This window comes from Asparagus officinalis, chromosome 3, assembly GCF_001876935.1.
Source record: "Asparagus officinalis chromosome 3, Aspof.V1, whole genome shotgun sequence".
NCBI classification, from domain to species: Eukaryota; Viridiplantae; Streptophyta; class Magnoliopsida; order Asparagales; family Asparagaceae; genus Asparagus; species Asparagus officinalis.
In genome coordinates this window covers 106246183-106253627 of record NC_033796.1, presented here as the reverse complement: position 1 = coordinate 106253627, position 7445 = coordinate 106246183, and the positions used below count along the sequence as shown (strand labels likewise).

The 7445-nt window shown below is 35.8% G+C and overlaps 1 pseudogene; it reads left to right on the top strand.

Annotated features, from left to right (window-relative positions):
- On the top strand, positions 771 to 3412 carry LOC109835663 (annotated as a pseudogene).

The window sequence follows — 7445 nt, the reverse complement described above, 5'->3', positions numbered from 1 at the left end:
TATTATAATATGTTATCTACTTGTAATTTCTTTATCTTAACAAACTAATATCATTTTTATGTTTTATATATTTTATTAATATTAGTTTTTTAAAATGTTAAGCTAAACATGGTTCACATAGGATTAGGATAAGATATGATTATGATTAGGATAGATTAAGATATAAATAAAATATTCAAAATAGTGAAGGGTACTATTGACCATTGAAAATTAGAATTTGATTATAGATAAGGTAGTTCAAACTATAAAGGGGTATATTTGTTTAAAAAAGATTTTCCGAACTCGTGCTTTTAAAGGGAGTATGATTTGTCAAAGTCCTCTCCAACTGAGAAGGCAAATTCTAAAAACTGAACACTTCTTGTACTTTTGGGAGTCAATATTCTAATAAATTTTTTAAAACAAATATCATATATGAAATTCTAAAATATAAAAAAACTCACGTGTTCTTGCCAAAAATTTTGGTGAAAGAAACCACCCCCATTGAACAATCCTGCGCCTGAACCGCAAGCCATAAGACGACCTTAACGTTCCCCCATCTCCATCTTTCCCCCTCCAAATTCCCACAAAAACCCCCCTCAACTCCGCAAAATTCCACTCTCACCTCCATGGCCGCCTCTCCGTCTCCCAAACCCTAACTCCCCCTTCCTCCCCAACCCAAACTCGATCTCACATCCGAACCATCCCAACCCGAATCCGAACCCGTACCTGTACCCGACTCCGAACCCAACCCGAGGCATCATCCATCGCCTCGACCCCCTCCCCCTCCGTGACGTCATTCAGAACCTCCTCGGCCGCCGCCGGCGACGCCGAGGCCCCGTCCCTCCTCAACCTCACCTTCAACCAAGACCACGGGCTGCTTCGCGCCGCGCCACGACCGCGGCTTCCGCATCTTCAACTGCGACCCCTTCAGCAGATCTTCCGCCGAGACTTCGTCGACGACGATGCCGCGGAATCGGCATCGTCGAGATGCTCTTCCGATGCAACATCCTCGCCATCGTCGGCGGCGGTCCAAACCCTAAGCTACCTCCCAATAAGGTCATGATCTGGGACGATCACCAGTCTCGATGCATAGGCGAGCTCTCGTTTCGGTCGGAGGTGAGGGCGGTCAGGCTCCGGCGGGATCGGATTGTTGTGGTTCTTGATCATAAAATTTTTGTTTATAATTTTGTGGATTTGAAGCTGGTGCATCAGATTGAGACGGTAGCGAACCCTAAGGGTTTGTGTGCGGTATCACAGCAGCAGGGTTCGCTGGTGTTGGTTTGCCCTGGGGGGCAGAAGGGGCAGGTTAGAGTTGAGCACTATGGGGCGAGGAAGACAAAGTTTATTATGGCTCATGATTCGAGGATTGCGTGCTTTGCACTGTCGCAGGATGGGAGATTGATTGCTACGGCGAGTAGCAAGGGGACTCTGGTTAGGGTTTTTAGCACGGTGGACGGGGTGCTGCTTCAAGAGGTAAGCTCGGGTTGGTTTTTGCTGCGGTTTGATACGGCAATTGCATCAAGTATCAGTTTCTTAATTAGTCAGACCATCATCGTTTCATAGTGCACATTCTACTTTTGACTATATGTTTACATCATCCTAGTTGGATTGCTAGCTTGAGAGTTTATGTTGCGTAAAGACTCCTTAATGTTTAAGCTTCCAATTTTTCAATATCACTTCGGTTTAGCTTGTGTAGTTTAACTAATAATAGGTTAGTTGGCAAATCATCATGAAGTCGAGCTTTTGGCAATGGATGCATTTTTCATGTCATCGCTTAGGGCCCTGTCAATGGACATAGTGGTGGAAGAAGGATGAAATAGATGAAGAAGTGGGCAGAAGGAGGGAGAGGTGTTTAAAGAAGACAAGATGGTAATGATAGGATGTATGAAGAAGTCAACTTCGAGCCAATCCGAATAGAACTTGCCCCCTCGAATCAAGGGGTATGCTCTTCTTATAACTTAGGAAGCTCAACCTGTCTCGTGGCACTCCATGGAATGTGACAATTGCTTGTAATCAGTTTGGTAGGTCCTTTGATATATTCTTTTCTTCTCTAAGTTTTTTAAGGCAATTGGTTTGGTTGATACTTGGATTTGTAAGTCTAAATTAGCAAGGTTATATAAAGCACTAGGCGGCCTAGGCATCAGACTCAGCGTCTAGCCAAGGTGGGAGTCTAGGCGAGGCGTATGTGTCTTCCTTTTTTTATTTTTTAATTACAATTAATGTTATCAAAAGCGCTAGGCGCCGTTGGGTGCCAAATGGATTTTTTTATTTAAGTGGTGATGGAAGAGGTTTTACTGAAGGTCGAAGAAGTTGGAGGTGTTCACAGTCGGTGGAGGCAGTTGGAGAAGTTGGGAGAGGGTTAAAGGATGTGAGGTAGCAATGGAGGAAATCATAACTAAGACCTAAGCAGTGCACTTTGTGTAAACAATCTTCACCTTCCTAGGCACTCCCAATGCCTAGATGGGCGGGCTAAGTACCGCCTAAGCCTAGATAAGAGCTTTTTTAAACACTAGTAAAGTGCTCATGCATTGCACGTGAGCATACTTATTTAATATTAAAAATTTTAAATGTGGACCGTAAAATGGTGAAGTGAATTGATGGAGAACTCTTGATTCATGTACTTAAGCTGGTTTAGATTTTACCAATATTCATAAAACCTAAATAAAGGACGTAATAAAAGATTTGTGTGCTAGGACCCTTAAATAATTAGATGAGCCAACAGCTGGAAGGATCTGAATCTGTAGGGTAATGAAACAAAAAAGAAACCAATTCATATCATGTTTCAAATTTAAATACCTTATCAAACTCTATACTAATCATCAACATTTGAAGCTGAAACAAAACATACAGAATAGAGAGTCGAATTTATTAAATAGCTGATATCCGACATGGATTAATAGGGTGAAAAAAATTATAATCCTATGCATGAACAAACTTATTCTGTAAACACAATAGCAATATTAAAATATGCTTTAATATTAGAGATGAGAGACACATCTTTGCTTATTTTACACTAAGGTTCAAGTTATTTAAGGAAATGCTAATTAATAAGAAATTTCCTAAATAAATTTCTTAAACTTAATGCTAAAATTGATATGTCTGGATGATGGAAATATATCATGCGCGTAGGGATTTGTCACTGGTTAAAGTTCCGTGACAATTACAAGAGAGACTTATTATGTCATTCATATTTCTTTTATCAATCTCTAGTTCACAACTTAGCACTGAATTATTACGGTAGCATTTCTATAGAAATCTATTCCATCTTTAATGTCGTCCCAAGCAGCTCAATTCTCAAAAATAAAAGTCAGATGTTTGGAAGGAGAGGAATATAGAGAAATAAATGAAAAATAAATGTCATGTATAAAAATGAGTTATTAATTAGAAGGTAAAAAGTCAAAGCTTAAGAAGATATCACTTTAGTAATTAGGGTTTATTTATAATAATAATATAATATTTATTTTAAATGCATGTAAATTTGATGTTGATTGTAGTATTTATTCTACTTTTTTGTCTGAAATCACGATAAGAAAGTTTATTCTGTATTTCTCACTGTAACATTAAAAGGGTGATACAATTAGCCTAATGCATTCCTAATCGTGCTCCTACTTCATGATATTAGCATCATAGAGTTTTTGGTACAATGTGTTTTCAAATTACACTGTGAAATGCGTTTAGCGGGTTGAATTCCAAAAGTATTTAATCTAATGAGATTACAAGATACATTTGTTCGTTTCAAACTTTTAATAATACATTTCGATTAACTTTGTGTGAGCTAATTTATACTTAAGAGATGAAAGAGAAGTTATATAAAAATAAAATGGTTGTTAGTTAAGTTGGTTCATAGTTTATGCATTGATTCAAATTGAATTTTAAAAGTCTAGACTCTACATCTTGTTATTATAATAGTTTATGCATTGATTCAAATTGAATTTTAAAAGTCTAGACTCTACATCTTGTTATTATAATTATTTGATTAACTTTGTCTTATACTAAAAAGTCTAGACTCTACATCTTGTTATTATAATTATTTGATTAACTTTGTCTTATACTATTGTGTGACTACTTAGGAAGAGATTTATAGTTTTGAGCTGAAATTTTGAACTCATTAGCAGCTGGTGCTCAAAAGACACAAAGCAATGAAGAATGAAGTTCATCATTCTAAAATTCTACCTCTTAGGTGGTCTTTACAAAACTCTGGTCTTCCCATAGCTGAAACTTTGTTGTCCCTCAAATACAATCGATTCAACTTCTTAGAGAGGAGAGTAGGTCGTAAGCCCCCCGACATGCAATTAAGGTAGCCCGAAAAGTGAACACTGACATTGTAAAATTCTAAATATAGACATAAGTATTTGTATGTAATATTAGATTATAAACTATTGATAATAATTATATTTTTGACCAAATATTTAAGGGGAGAGTAGGAGGTGCATTTAATAAAGACATGGATAATTATTTAAGGATTTATTATAACTAATGGTATAATTGTGAATTATCAAAATTTGAAAGGACAAAATAGAAAATCAAAAGTTTTGACATGGGTATTCTATTTTATAAATAATATAGATATAGATTTTAAATTAGAGAGGGTTTAAGTAGTTATGAAAAAAATTAATTGTTCATTTCTTGTACCTTTAGTAGGTTGGTCAAAGGGATAGTGTTTTGTGATGCATGTCATTGTCAAGAGAAATAGTGTTTTGTGTTTACTCTCTTTGATGTGCATGCATGTGTGGGTGGAAGTTCCTAGGAAAACGTAAAATCTTTTTTTTTTTTTTTTGTTTGGGAGCGGGAATTGTGGATCTAAAGCTAATAAAATTTACTAAAGATAAAGAATCACACTTGTGAGAGTTGCTAGGAAAATGTTGATTTTAATTTGGAGTAAATTCACATTTCTTTCACCAGTTTCTAGAGGGGATGAGGGATGAGGAAAAGAAGGAATGACATTTGCTCATTTATAAGAATAAGTAACGAGCAAAGATGAAGAACTATAAGTGCTATATTTATTTCTTCTCCTAGAGTCATTAATTTGCGACACAAGACAAATCTTTAGGTTTTCGTAAGCAATTGATATAACAAATTCGATGCATTGCATATGCAAAATTAACACAAAAAGATCAGCAAAAATATAATATAACTATAAATAAGTAAAACTATAAATCAACAATAAATAACTAAAGTTTTAACAACAATTATAACTACTAAAAGGATAACTTCAAATTAAACCTAATGCAATGAAAGAATTCTAGCGCAACTAGTCGAACCCTAAAGAGCGATAACTTGTCGAATTGAATACCTAAGAATTGAACTTGCAAAGATTTCGAGTTTATCTTGCCATATCACTGCCATATCAACAAAAAATTAGTGAAATTACAAAATGGAATTTCACTTATTTTTTGTTGACGTGGTGGTGACATGGTAGGACCACATCATTGCCACGTTACTAAGATTTAACAAAAATTTATAAAAAGAATGTAGATTGATGATGGAGGTAACGTTAGGGACCCACAATGATGACTTCCAAATAAATATCCTCAACATATCTCCACCGTTTTCTTCAGTGGATAAAAGTGGATAAAAGTTTTATGGGCTTGAGCAAGAGTGCTTGATTTGATGATAACAAAGGAGAATATCTAAGTTGCCTAGGTAGGGGTGCTCATACAGGTACGGGTACATGGCATGACAAATTTGTAAAAAGTAGGGTACGGGGACACATATATTAATATGTATGTTATGTATATTAAAATTAATAATTTACATAAGATCAATATTATTTTTTTATTTTTATAAGATAAATATATTAGAAATAGATGCGAAATAGAAGTGTATGTGGAGTGTTTTAAATTAAAATATGTGGTATATAATTGAATATAAGCTTTGAACAAACGTGTGCATATATTCAAGAAGTGTCCAAGAAGTTTGAGTATGGGCACGTGTATGGGTACATGTCTGGTAAATAGAAGTAAATAGAAGTACCCAGGTAACACAGGTCAATACTAAAATTAACACTATGTTGAGTTCTCAAGTGAAAAAATCAAGAAATATTTTTGTTATCAAAACTTAAAAAGCTAGAGGTAGAAGGCTTTGGTGCAAATTTCTTTCAAGACTTACCACTTATGACTGACAATGGAAGTTTTTTTTATGAAGTCATCAAGGACATATTACTTCTGGTTGGTTTAATGAATTGAAACTGGTTATTGGTATCATCTCCAAAGTGAAGAAACATAAGTGAATGAAAACATGCCAAATTAGATTTTGGGATGATCTGTGTAAAATTTTTGCTAGATTACTTGTAAAGGAAAATGATGTTGGGAACATGGTCAGGAGGCTCAATTAGGATTTATGAAAGGACAAAGAATATGACATTACAACAGTATTAAAAGCTGCAACACACAATCCATGCTGCGATGAGACAAAAACCATCATTTTTCACAATGAAGAAAGTATATGACTCATATTCACATGGATTGAAAAATGATCAGAAAAGGTGGGGTGTAATTATAGCTCAAGTGGCCCTGAACATCAACAGGGCAGGGTAAGTTCTTTCTCCGTCCAATTGGTAGTAAGCTGATCTATCTGTTCTGTTGATCTATATTATGTCTATAAGGGAAGTTTTTGCGCTCATCAAAAGTGAGGTGGAATGAAAGTGTTAAATGAATCCAATCAAATGGAATGAACTTGGGTTTAGAACGTGTCATTCTCGCTAATGATTTGATGGCCATCTGATGCATGTCATTGTCAAATGGGAGATTAAAACCCTAAGAGAATGTTGGAACTTTACTCTGATTAGCATGAAGAAGATGGAGCTTTACTCTGATTAGCATGAAAAAGATGAATCTATGAATAATGCAAGTACTGATTTGAAGCATCATTCAGGTAGATATATTTAAGCAGTCTCGGATGAAGGCTTTGAGCAGGTAGTTTTTTCTATTATCCTTCCTACGTCATTCTACATGACACTTTTCAAATACTAGGGAACACGAGGAGACATTTAGATTGCGAAAGAGCAAACTACTACCATTTTTGGAGAGCATTGCCCTTGCAGATCAACTTTATTTGGGTTATGCCTTTGTTTCTATGAGTTTCAAGTCCAAGAATTTGAGACGGATGCACAAAGTGATTGGCAAACATCATGCACTTGAGGGAGTACTAATGAGGTACTACCTTGGCCCAAGAAGCTCTATTGTGGGTGATAGGTAACAACAATGAAGGAATAATAATTTTGTTTGATGCATTGTTATGGAACGGCACTTTATCCTTTGACTATTGATTCTGATACTATTACTAAAATGCATTAGTGATGCAATAGTGACTTCATTGAGGATGGAAATGGGATGTCAAAACACTGAAGAGTGTTATGTATTGCATTAGGACATCTGGGTAATCTATGAGGACATTTAAAAGTGAAATAGATCAACTTTTTTTGGTTTCTTTTTGTGGGGGGGTGGGGTGGGGGTGGGGTGGGGGTG